Source organism: Sarcophilus harrisii, chromosome 2 (assembly GCF_902635505.1).
Source record: "Sarcophilus harrisii chromosome 2, mSarHar1.11, whole genome shotgun sequence".
Classification (NCBI taxonomy): Eukaryota; Metazoa; Chordata; class Mammalia; order Dasyuromorphia; family Dasyuridae; genus Sarcophilus; species Sarcophilus harrisii.
This window is the reverse complement of record NC_045427.1, coordinates 226,337,931-226,351,807: the sequence shown is the minus strand read 5'-3', so window position 1 is coordinate 226,351,807 and position 13,877 is coordinate 226,337,931. Positions and strand designations below refer to the sequence as shown.

Below are 13,877 nucleotides of genomic sequence, written 5' to 3'. Positions count from 1 at the left end.
AAGGAGCAAAGAGGATAAAGAAAGGAAGAGGAGTAAGGGAAGCTGAGAGATATAAGAAGGAATAAGACATGGGAGAGAGGAAGGGAACATGGATGGACAAAGAAAATGGTAAGACTACGAAGGAAAGAAGGCGGCTTAGGAGATGGATGAGTGAGGGAGAAGAGTGGGTTTGGAGTGGGGCTAAGGAAAGGAAAGAGGGATAAGGAGGGGAAGACTGCACAAGTCTGTTTGTGATTAACTTGCAGCCCGGTGCAGAATCGAGTAAACAGAAAGTTACAAGTTCCCCCCTCTGAGGCAAAGCAGAAATCAGATGCTCTGTGATTAATAGTGGAGGGTTCAGGACATGACCACAAACTCTGCGTGTACTTTAAATTAGTTGAATTTTCCCAATCCTTTTGCCAGAATGAGGGGTGGAGGGTGGGAGGTGAGGGTAAGGGGGGTGGAGGATGGGAAGTGAGAGAAGTGGGGGGGCCTGCTTGGCGGGGAGCAGCGTGGAATTCTCCCTGGCAGAGGCTGCTCGAGACACTGACAGGGCAGGCAGGCAGCAGCATCCAGAGAGAGTGAGAGAGTGAGAGGGAGAGAGAGAGAGGGAGAGAGAGAGAGAGAGAGAGAGAGAGAGAGAGAGAGAGAGAGAGAGAGAGAGAGAACAGAAGAGAGAGGACAGAGGAGAGAGGACAGAAAGGAGAGAGAGAGCCACCACGGAGCGAGCCCCGCTTCCTGGAACCCCAAGCTTCGCGCTGACTGCACCCAGCCACCCGCACAGATAAGACAACTCGCTACCGCTATCAGCCCCTTGCAGTGCTCTAAGTTCTCCGAGATCCAGGAGAAGACTTTGTGGTAGGGTGCAGGCGGCGTGGGGAGAGAGAGAGAAACACTGAGACCTTGCTTTCCTGTGACCAAAAAGACCCAACAACCCATCCTAGAAGGACTTGGGGTTTTTTTAACCATTTTTTTTTTACCGTCATCACCAATCCCCAGGAGCTTTGTAAAGATGAAAGTTGACACCTAATTGCAAAAATAGGGTGAAAATAAGAAGAAAAAAGAAATTGACATTTTCCTGAAAGACCAGCTTGCTCAATGGTGAATATGTTTTTGTTTATGTATCAATGCATGTTAAACGTAGGAGGGGGAAGATAATTACAAAGAGATCTCCAGATGGGACCAGGATTAGACCTAGAACACGTTCTGTTCTCTGATGGTGAAAGGCCCTAGTTTGGGCCATAGGTGGCAAAGGAGCGTCAAAAGGAGAAAAGGTAAGTGTTATCTCTAAGGGGTGAGCACTTAAAAGGAAAACGGAGAAACGAACCTTCTTTTGACTTTTGCCTTTGCAGGGATGTATCAATAGGAGGGGGAAGGGGACTGTATCTGTTAGGGGTAGAGACTGTTGGAATTTGCTGTTGAGTTGGGGGAGGCTTTTAAGGGGAAAGGGGAGGAGGCAGGGTGGGTGAGGGGAGTGGCACATGCCTCTACTGAATTTTGTTCCAATTCAGTTTAGTACATTCAAGAATCTGTTTTGAATCATCTTGCTCCTCAATGATCCTGTGGACAAAGCAGAATTGTAAAATGTGTAAGGTGATTTCCATATCTTGATCTTTCTGGAGACCATGCATTAACCTAAATGGTAAACTGCTTGCATAGCCCTGCATATGTTGTCAGTAGTCCCAAAGAAAGAAGAATAGTATTTTAGGAACATAGAAGTAGAACTGAAAAGAACCCAAGCGATCATATGATCTCTCACTTTACAGAGGAGGAAACAGGTTCTGAGAGGCCATTTCATTGAAGAACAATGTGGCAGAGTGGGAGAAACTTGGGCTAGGAGTTAGGAGACCTGGGTTTACTTCATTGTAACTTTAAACTGGACTGGAAGGAATGATCTCTGAAGTAACTCCTCTAATGCCATGACTATCAGTAAGGAATAGGAACTATTAAGCAGGAGAGAAGAAATGGGATCCTAGAGTTTTAGAGTTGGAGGGGACCTTAGAATTCGTTTGTTTCTTGCTCTTGTTCTATAGATGAGAGAAACTAAAGCTCAGAAAGCTTAAATCACTAATTGGGTAAGTCTGAATCGCTGCCCAAAGCTCTTGGGAGAGTTTCCTGGCCCTATTCCTATCCTTTCCCCTGATATTTATTGGGTGCCTACTGTGGGCATGGCACAGTGCAGGTATAAGTTATTTTCCTTCTCCTGCCTTATCCAGGTGGCAAACCAAAGGCCTGTTTATTTTTTGGAGAAGTCCTTTTCTGCTTATTAGATCTAATGAAGGTCAGGTTCAAATGGATATGGTCTTTAGGAATTAGAGATCATCAACAAAACACCTTTCAGAGAGGTATTATGAACTAATAAACAAAGTTGTTTGAAAGCCCAGGTCTCAGAATGATCAAGAAGCTATAGTATATATGGTTTTCCAGCATTCTATCAATTGGAATCCAGCACCATGGTAAAAGGGAAAGAAGTGAAGATCTAGGTTGAGTTCCAACTTCACTACTTACTAGCATTAAAGTTATAGGCAAGTAATTTTAACTCCTGAGCCTAGATTTTGTTTCTCCTATTGTAAAATGTAAATTATAACACTGCATTACTCTCAAAGTATCATAGGGTTCTTAGAGGAAGAGAAAATTTTCTAAGAGCATCATTGGGACGCAGTAGTATAATTTCAAGAACATTGACAAGTGGGTATTAATTTCAAAGTATGGACAATGTAACATCAGTCCTGCCCACTGAAAAGTTTAAAAGTCCCTATTTTTTTTTCTTAATTTCTGGTACTTCTTCCCCTGTGCCTGATATAAAGTTCTTTATTTGAGCTGATCTGTGGGCTAATTTAATGCTAGTTATACTGTGAATTCTCTCCCTATATGATGGAAAAATGATGCCTGAAAGACCAATGTAAAGATCATGCATCTGGATGAAGGGACAGTATAGAGGTTAGATGAGCATAGCAACACAGCCTGCCCATCATTCTTTCCTTTTGGTCCTTCCCACTCTCCATTCTACATTTGTAATCCCCCAAAGCCACAACATTTACTTGAGAAATGAGAACATGTGTGAGAATTGACTCAGAATTCACAAACTATCAAATCAGTCTTTTAACAATTGTGAAGCAGCCACAATGTGTGGTACACTGTGCTAAGTGCTGTCCAGTTGGAGGTCCCTAATGGATGTTCCCTAAGTGGTAAGAGTCGCCTCAAGTAGTGATTAAATGGGTAGGTTTCCAGAGTATCGTCTGAACCTGAATGTCATGCCAATAGAAACTGCTGTGAGCTGTGCACAGTCTCTGTAATGGTATCTGAACTTGACCAAAGGCAGATAAAGTATCCCAAGGGAAGTGCATGTGTCTCCCCCTTGTATGTGTGTAGCTTGCCATAAAAATCAATATACTATTATAGGACACTAACAGAGGTAAATTTCAGCTCAATGTGTTAAAAATCTCAACTTCCTAGCAATTAGAGCTGTCTAAAAATGGACCAAATTGCTTTGAAGTATAGTGAGTTCCCCATCATTGGAAATCTTAAACTAGAGGTTGGATAACCATTTATTATAGTCCTACAGAGGACTAGATGACCCTTGAACTCCCATCCAACTCTGAGATTCTGTGATAATAGCTAAGCTGGAACTATTCATTAGGTTTCCTGATTACTAGACCAATATTTTCTTCTGGTCTGTAAGAAAGAGTGTATTACTAAGAGCCACTCAGCCATATTCCAAGTATACATTATACATATACCTACACATTCTGAAGCAGGAAGGAACTAAAGCATGGAACTATATCCCCTGTCATCATGATGCAGCTGTTTCAGGGGTGGAGTCTTGCTTCTGTTTACCAACTATACAAGAAGAATGCATACTTTAAAGCACTAAAAACTAGAAATAGTTTACGTGTTGTACTGAAGCCTTTCTCATACAAAAAAAAAAAAAAAGAAAAAAAAAAAAGGCAGGGTTGGGGGGAACAGTTTTAAAGAAGCAGCACTATACTGGAAAGAATTAGAGTAGGAACTGGGGAAAATTTAATTTAAGTCAATTAAATTAAAATCTTCCTCTTACCATATAAGGTCTGTGGGAGTGCTTGTAAACTCATAGAATCATAGATTGAAGTTGGAAGGGACCCTTAAAGGTCATTCAATCTAGTCCCTTCATTTTATGGTCACACAGGTAGTAGGTACAATCTATTATGGGTCAAGCTTCCTTAAGGAATCTAATCTCCTTAACCTCTGAAATTCAGTTGTCCTAGTAAAATGGGAATGGGACCATATGTACTTTGATACGATAGGAAGGATGTTCTAGAAAGAATTCTCATTCTTGTCATGACGATGCAAAGCTTTCTTTGGCTTCTCCTGTGTGAGATTGCCCATAGTACACAGCTACACATAAACATGTCTGGAATACCTAATCCAAAGGGTAATTCCCAGGGATCAGAAAAAAATTATACTTCTAGAAAAAAAATTCCATTTCTGTTGCCAATTAGTTCAGCTTTAGCACAGTGATCTCAACACCAACATGTCATCAACAGAACTGTGAATTTTGTTGATTATCTCAAGGATAAAAATCTTAAGGAAAAAACCCACATAATTTATCTTTTCTCTCCTCCCTCCTCTTTCCCTCATCCCCTACCCTTTGGACATGCTTGTTAGTGATGAAAGGGTCCTGTGGATCATTTTGTTTGCCTTGTCATTACTCCAGGAAATACTATAAAAATTATTTGGGAGGTCTGCTCACCGTAATTGACTGTGGAGAGAAGTTGGCTACTGCAGAATGCTCCATCTCAAAATCTGTTTTGAACACAAGCTCCAGTCCAGTGGTTTCTTAATTATACCTGCTGCCCAGGACAGGAAAGGGAGTAAAAAGCTAAAGGATTATAGGTACCTTTCTGTTTTCACAACAGTGAGAGACCCCTGAATTGAGCTCCAGGAGATCTGGGTTCAAGTGTGATCTCCCCTATTAATTGTATGACTTTGGATCAGTCATTTAGCTTTTTTAAAATCTTCTTTTTCTTATCTCTAAAAAGATGTTGGACAAAGTTATCTGTAAGATTTTTTCAACTCCAACATTCTATATTTAATGTTCTAATGATGCTTTCCAGGTCTGGCATTCCACATTTTAAAGTCCCTTCCAATTTTAACATTCTCTGTTCTAGTGTCCATCATGGCTTTGATAGTCTACAGTCACAAAATCACAAAGTTTGAGAGTTGCATGAGACTTCAGTGGCCCTCTAGTGTAACCCATATGAAAAGAATATATAATATAACATATATAATAATTGATTATTCATCCATTACTTAAATGACCTTTAAGGAGGAAGAACCCATCCTTTTTCAAGGCACTCTGTCCTACTTTTAGGCAATTCTAATTGTTAATATGTTCTAAAATTCTAGAAATTAACTGTAGATAAGCTTTATTAATGAATGCCTACTTTTAAAAAATTTATTTTATTTGAAAAAACAGAGTAAGAAAAAAAAAGAAAATCAGAAAAGGAATAGAAAATAAAATAAAGCAAAACAAAAGAGAACATTGTCATGTGCCCAGCAGAACATCAGGGAAGATTCAAAATATTTAACAATAAATTACCAGATCAAGAAAGTATGTGTGTGTATATATATATATATATATATATATATATATATATATATATATATATATATATATATGTATATATATATATGTAAGAACAATATACAAGGAAGTAAAGAAAACATGGATAATCATGAATATCATTTCTTCTACATATATATATATATATATACATATGTATATATATATATATATATGTAGAAGAAATGATATTCATGATTATCCATGTTTTCTTTACTTCCTTGTATATTGTTCTTTGGTTCTCTGCTGCTCACCTTATTTACTTTATTCTTTTTTCCTCCTTTCATCCCCCCATCTCTCCCAAGCAAGCTATAGTTAAGAAAGGATATATTTATATGTACATATGTAGATATATACATATATACACATACTCACACACACCTCACATATAGAGACATGTCTTTTCTGTGCTTACTGACTAATTAAATTCTACTCCATAACTTGTCTTGCTGTTACTTAACCTCCTCTATCCATGGATCCCTCCCTTGTTTTCTTCCCTTACCCTTTGCTTCCTCATCTGCTCATCCCTCCCTCCTTATTTTTATATAGATTTTAGAGGATGCTATATCCCTCCCCGATATGTGTGTAGTGTTGCCTATTGAACCCATTCCCAATGTGAATAGGTTTTCAGAACTACAAACACTCTTCACCCCTCTAACGCCTCTGCATCTATTTTTCCTCTGCACCTCATTTGTATGACATGATTATTATTTTTACCTTAACTCTGCCAATTTTTCTTTTGAGCTACCCTATTGTCTATATGAATCTTAAACATATTGTATATTTCCCATGTAAAAAAACATAAACAATTGGTCCATGTTTAAACAGTTTGTCCATGTTGAGTTCCTTAAAATTGACCTTTGATATTGGTTCTTATATGTTAAATTTTCTATTAAGTTCCAGTTTAGTTGATAGAAAGTCCTGAAAATCTGCAAGTTTGTTGAATGTCCATTTTTTTTTTTTTTGTTCAGAGTTATAGATAATTTTGCTGGATATGCTATTTTCTTTTACACAGATCTAGTCAGTAGATATGATTCCAGTACCTGCAGTCTTATATTGTAGCTGCTGATAAGTCTTGTACAATTCTAATTGTAACTCCAGTGTATTGGAATTGTATTTTTCTTGTTTCTTCCAAGATTTTCTCTTTGATCTGGGTTTTTTTTTTTTTTTTTTTTTCTATTTCTACTTTTCCCTCATGTTCTATCACTCCAGGACAATTTTCTTGGATTATTTCCTGGATTATTGTGTCAAGGTTCTCTTTTCAATGATAACTTTATGGTAGTCCAATTATTTTTATATTTTCTCTTCTTGATCCGTTGTACAGATTTACAATCTATTCTCTCTCTCTCTCTCTCTCTCTCTCTCTCTCTCTCTCTCTTTTTCTGAGGCAATTGAGGTTAAGTGACTTGTCTAGGTCACACAGCTAGGAAGTATTAAGTGTCTGAGGTCAAATTTGAACTCAGGTTCTCCTGATTTCAGGGCTGGCACTCTATCCACTGTGCCATCTAGCTGCCCCTATTTTTTCATTCTTTATAATCTGTTTTGTTATTTCTTGGTCTCTCATAGCTTTACTGGCTTCCTCTTTCCAAATTCTAATTTTCAAAGAATTATTTTCATCTTTGAAACTCTGTCCCTCCTTTTTAATTTGGTTAACTTTTTTTTTTCATAATCTTCTTGTTTTTCTTGGATAGTTTTTATTTACTTTTTTTTTTTTTTTTTTTAGTTTTTCTTCAATGCCTTTCATCTGATTTTTTAAATTCTTTTTTTGAAGAGTCATCTTCTGAAGATGAACCCTAGTCTTCCCTGTTCTCATAATATGTTTCAATGATGGAGTTCTTTCTTCTTTGCTGGTTCTTTTTTTTTTTTTTTTTTTAATGAGAAGTATTAGTGTAAATATTTCTATTCCTGGGGTGGGGTAACAGTGCTCAAGCTTCCCTTCAGCTCTCCACTCTGACCAGGAATTCCAAATCAAAAACTCTATCTTCCCCCAAAATGTCCACAGTCAGCTGTGTCTCTGCCCTGCTGTTTCTGCACTCACCCACCAAGCGCTGTTTCCTTCTTGCCCAGGGCCTCTTCTTAGCTGCACAGCTGGGCCTGGCATTCCCAATCAGCCAAGGTTCATTTGGTCATCTCAGACTCAAACCTATACTGTAGAAACAGTTTGAGAGTTGAAAGTCTTTGTGGTTCCTACTGAGGCTCCAACCACACCCAGGTAGCTTGAGGAGTCCCTATTTGAGGTTTCTTTGGACCTAGCCTGGAGGTGTTTGCACTTCAGATAGGTTAATCCCAGGTTGGGGTCTTTATTCAGATTTTTGTGAGTTATATCAGAAGGATCCCTGTTCTGCCCCAAGTCTTCTTGATTTTTCACCAATTTGTGTTTGCCCCGAGGCACAAATTTGTACTATTTGTGGGGGAAATTGGGAGAGCTGAAATTTACCAACCTACTTCCCCATCTTCCCAGAATCCTCTCTGAATCCCTACCCTTAAAAAAATCTATTAAGATAGAAATGGTGAGGTCTGGTTGCCCCTCAAATAGGTGATATATTTGTTTGTTTGTTTTAATACTAACTTTATATTTTTCAAAATACATGCAATGATAATTTTCAATATTCACCTTGTAAAATCTTGGGTTCCAAATTTTTTCCCTCCATCCCTCTTTTCCCCCTTCCCTAGACAGTAAGTAATCCAATATAAGTTAAACATGTGCGATTCTTCTGAACATATTCTACGTTTATCATATTTTGTAAGAAAGATCAGATAAAAAGGAGAAAAAATGAGAAAGAAAAAAAATCCAAGCAAACAAATAATAACAAAAAACAACAAAAAGGTGAAAATACCATGCGGTGATCCATATTCAGTCTCCATATGGATGAATGTGGATGACTTTCTATCATAAGTCTATTTGAATTGCCTTTAATCCCCAACAATGAGGGTCCTTAGATCACTTGGCTCAGAGGTGAAGTCCAACGGTTTTTGGATTCTTTTGGTAGGAAGAGGAATACTTTCTTTTGTGCTTATTTGGAATCCAGATTCAACCTATCTTTGTGTGTTGTTGTTGAAAGATTGCTGGATTTAGAGTCATAAGATCTCTACAAATCCTGATTTATGACATTTAAAGGTCATTTAACTTCTCTGACCTTTAATTATTTTATATGTAAATTGAAGACAATAATTTGCTCTATCTCTCTCATGGTGCTGTGAGGAAAGTGTTTTGTATATCCTGAATAGCCACAGAAATGCGAGAGACTAGACCAGTTATTCCAGTGTTCTAAGGAACTCTCAGATGGGAAATCCCTCTACCAGTGCAGGTTGGCATGTTCTCTACCTGTTATAGTCTTGAAAAGGTACCTTAGATCAGAAGTGTCAAACTCTATTTCTATTTGAGTTGGCCTAGAACCCTGAAGGATTAAGTCATTAGACAGTATGTCAGAGACAGAACTTGAACTCAGATCTTACCAGCTTCCTAATCACTAGGTCCTGCAGCCTCTTTGTCATAATGATGATGATGTCGTGACTATTACTACTGAAGCTGCTACTGGCACTATTATGACTATTGCTACTATTTCATTGAATGCTAAGCATTTTGAAGGTCCCCCTCCTTTCCAGCCCCCTCTTCCCCTCCATCCCTCCCACTAACTTCGTTATATTGAATTCTGATCCTTCATCCTGGTTATTCAGGCAGCAGTCATGTTCAATGCTTTGTGACTCCATGGACCATACAAGCCAGTATTGTCCATGGGATTTTCTTGCTTTGGTTTTCCTTCTCCAAGGGATTAAGGCAATCAGAGGTTAAATAACTTGCCTAGGGCCACATAACTAGTAAGTATCTGAGACTGGATTTGAACTCTGGTCTTTCTAACTCCAGGCCCAGCATTTTACCCACTGAGCCATCCCTTTATCCTAACCTCTCTTTTTTCCTACTATGAATGATCATAGTAGATCATTCATTTGGGAAAATTGAAGAATAATTACCTTGAAATATATGTAGTAACTGACCATTTCAGCAGGCATTTCTATCCTTATTTCCATTAGAAATGCGTGCAGGTTTCCCCTAATGATAATCATTTACACATTTCTATAGTACTTTACTTTAAAAAATTATTGACATTTTAAGTTTTTATCTGATATTCATTTTTAAATATCTTTCCCACCTTTTTTTCATCACATTATCCCTTTTAATAAGTCATTAAAAAGAAAATAAAAAGAATGCAATAACAGTAAACATCATCTAAGTCTGACACTATTTGTAGTGTTCCACATCCATTGCCCTTCACTTTTTAAAAGGAGACATGAAGGGTATTTTCCTTTTAATATAGTATTTTGTTCACAATAGTTCTATGAAGTCAGTAGTGCAAGTAGCATTAGCTACTTCTTCTATTTTTTTTTTTAATTAGAGCTTTTTATTTTCAAAATATATACATGGATAGTTTTCAACATTCATCCTTACTAAACCTTGTATTCCAATTTTTCTCCCTCCCCCCAACCCCTCCCCTAGAAGACAAATAATCCAATATATGTTTAACATGTTCAATTCTTCTATACATATTTACACACATCATGCTGCACAAGAAAAAACAGATCAAAAAATAAAAAAATAAGAAAGAAAACAAAATGCAAACAAACTACAACAAAAAGAGTGAGAATGCTTTGTAATAATCCACATTCAGTTCCCACAATCCTCTCTCTGGGAGCAGATGGCTCTCTTCAGCACAAACTGGAACTGGCCTGAATCATCTCATTGTTAACGAGACTCATCTATCAGAATTGATCATTGTATAATCTTGCTGTTGCTATATACAATGTTCTCCTGGTTCTGCTCATTTCGCTCAGCATCAGTTCATGTAAGTCTCTCCAGGCCTGTCGGAAATCATCCTGCTGGTCATTCCTTACAGAAAAATAATATTCCACAACATTCATACACCATAACTTATTCAGCCATTCTCCAACTGATTGACATCCATATACTTTCCAGTTTTTTGTTACTACAAAAAGATTTGCTACAAACATGTTTGCATATGTGGGTTCTTTTCCCTCCTTTATGTTTTCTTTGGATACAGACCCAGTAGGGAAACTGCTGGATCAAAGGATATGCACAATTTGATAACTTTTTGGGCATATTTCCAGATTGCTCTCCAGAATGATTGGATCTGTTGACAATTCCACCAATAATGTATCAGTGTCCCAGTTTTCCCACATCCCCTCCGACATCTGTCTTTAGCTTTTCCTGTCATCTTAGCCAATCTGAGAGATGTATAGTGGTATCTCAGAGTTCTGTTAATTTTCATTTCTCTGATCATTAGTGATTTAGAGCACCTTTTCATATGACTAGAAATGATTTTAATTTCATTATCTGAAAATTGCCTGTTCATATCCTTTGATAACCTCATTTTCTGATGAGGAAATTGAGGCACAAAGAAGCCAAAGTATCTTGTTGAGGTTTATACAGTGACAGAATCCAAGCTAAAACTGGGATCTTCCGATTCAGAGGTCTTTTCCTGCAACAATAAGGCTCTTTTTCAACAGTCATCTTCACAAAAACTATGATCAGAATTGCTCAAGAGCAGGCAAATCCATGTAGTGAACTCTAACAATTGTTGCCCTGCTCACCTTCTGGTGAGTAAGCAAGTTAACTATGGTTTAGTGAGGCAAAGGTTGTGGATAACCTCAGATTACATCGTGGGTTTATTGAAAATTGACTGTACTTTGTATCCTGGTAGATGATAAGACAAGTATCTAGGCTTCCAGAATAATGTTCTTTTCCCAGCATACACCCATAGATGTGTTTCGCTCAGAGAGCATCTGAATTTTGCAGCATTGTTAAAAAGTTACTATCTTCATAGTGGCAAATTTGAAATTGTGCTCATACTTTGAGGGCTGAATCATTCTCCTTGCACATCCCTCACATATGTGGTTAGCTGACTTGCATGTGTTTCTGTGTATTCATATGCGTGTGCATGTGTGAGTGTATGTTGGTGGTTGTATATTTCACTCCCTACATCTGCTAGCATTTTAGGAATCTTTACTTGAGAGAACATATTGGAAAAATACTCTACTGAGATGTGATTTATTTACCACCAAGAGACCATTAAATCCTTAAAAACTTTTTCCCCTTGAAAAATGATTCACTCAGTTAAGTCATTAAAAGCCGGTAAAAACCATTTCAGTTAAGCTGTTTCTGTGGAGGAAGAAGATGCCAATAACTTCATGGAACTGAATCAGAACTTGACATTAAAGGAAAAGAGGTCATCTTTGATAATTTACAATAGTGCACATTTTAATGGCGCTGCATTACTGACATGGAAATAGTTTGCTTTCTCCCATGGATAAGGTCCAATCCAATCTAATCCAACAAATATTACTTTTTTATTTGTTCTCTTTTTCTGTAATATTTTTATTGTGAACATAAATATAGAAGGATATAAAAAAAGAGGTTTCTATGTGAAACTGGGTCTCCATTTCATATCATTTGCTTTTAAAAGTTGAATATATTAAATTCTGCATATTACTTTCAAAGCTATCCTACTTTTCTGTTTTTCTGATATTGTTTTTGTTTTTTCCATGCATTTAAAAAATTCATAATCCCCTACCCCCCTTTTTGTTCTTTCTCTCTCTCACTGTGTATCTTTCAAGTTTGATTTTCTTTACAATACTGCTTTCTTTTTATAAATGGTTCTGATTTGGTTCACTTCACTCTGGGTCAGTTCTGAAGATTCTGTACAATCATCTTTTTTGTCTTTTTTTTTTTTTTTTTGGTACAATAATATTCCTTTACATTCAGGTAATACAGGGCCATTCCCCACTTGTCAAAGAGGTAATCTGAGGTACCTTAGCCCTTGGATTCTAATTTTTCTTTTCCCCTCTTTAAATCCTTCTTGAAAATTCAGAAGTTTGTTTTGCTTGCAGCTATTCCCTCTGAATAGCCATCCTTCCTCTTAACTCTTCCACTCAGCTCTGATCTTTTTATGTTGCTTAAATTTTTTTTATTAAAGCTTTTGATTTTCAAAACATTCATGGATAATTTTCAATATTCCTCTTTGCAAAACTTTGTGTTCCTAATTTTTTTGCCTCCCTTTCCTCCACTCATTCTCCTAGATGGCAAGCAATTCAATATATGTTAAATTTGTGCAATTTTTCTAAACACATTTCCACAATTATTGTGCTGCACAAGAAATATCAGGTCAAAAAGGAAAAAATGAGAAAGAAAACAAAATGCAAGCAAACAACAACAAAAAAGTGAAAATACTATGATGTAGTCTACACAGTCACCCCAGTCCTCTCTAGGTGCAGATGGCTCTCTCTTCATCATAAGGTCATTAGAACTGGCCTGAACCACCTTGATGTTGAAAAGAGCCATGTCCATCAGAATTGATCATCATGTAATCTTCTTCTTGTCATGTACAATGAACTGTTGGTTCTGCTCACTTCACTTAGCATCAGTTCATGTAAATCTCTCCAGGCCTCTCTGAAATCATCCTGCTGATCATTTCCTATAGAACATTAATATCCCGTAGCATTTAGATACCATAACTTATTCAACCATTCTACAACTTATGGGCATCCACTCAGTTTCCAGTTTCTTGCCACCATATTAGTGCCCCAGTTTTCCTTCTCCCTTCCACAACATTCATTATTATCTTTTCCTGTCATCTTATCCAATCTGAGAGATGTGTAGTAGTACCTCAGAGTTGTCTTAATTTGCATTTCTTTGATCAATAGTGATTTAGAGCACCTTTTCATATGACTACAAGTCAATTTCTTCATTGGAAAATTGTTCATATTTTTTGTAATTTGTTCATATTCTCCAATTTACCAGTTGGAGAATGGCTTGAATTCTTATAAATTTGAATCAATTCTCTACATATTTTATTTTATTTTTATATTGTTTTATATATTTTATATTATTTATATTATATACGTATTTGTATTTTATATTATTTATTTATTTTTGCTGAGGCAATTGGGGTTAAGTGACTTGCCCAGGGTCACACAGCTAGGAAATGTTAAATGAGACCAGATTTGAAGTCAGGTCCTCCTGACTTGAGAGCTGGTGCTCTATCCACTGTGCCACCTAGCTGCCCTAATTCTCTACATATTTTAGAAATGAGGCCTTGAAGTTCTGTTCTTTTAAAAATAAAAATGCTTGAATTTTCTCTATCCTAGTAGATCCATTTTCTCTGTAAGAATTATAGTTATTTTTCGGAACAATTTTTGTATTGTAAGCCTATATCTTTGGCATTTTGTAATATTATAATCTGAGATCTCTAATTTTGAAAAAGTTGCCAGATCCTTTGCAATC

General features: G+C 36.9%; 1 protein-coding gene across 4 annotated transcripts in view; it reads left to right on the top strand.

The window, feature by feature from the left end:
- Positions 1–660: 660 nt before the first annotated feature.
- The window catches only part of RIPOR3 (RIPOR family member 3), a 108,726-nt gene continuing 95,509 nt past the window's right edge, over positions 661–13,877 (top strand). For 3 of the 4 annotated variants that reach the window (XM_031951626.1, XM_031951625.1, XM_031951622.1), the window contains exon 1: positions 661–1,253. The gene's annotated coding sequence lies outside the window, so the exon portion shown is untranslated. The remainder of the gene's footprint in view (positions 1,254–13,877) is intronic. The other variant, XM_031951623.1, reaches the window with a different exon arrangement.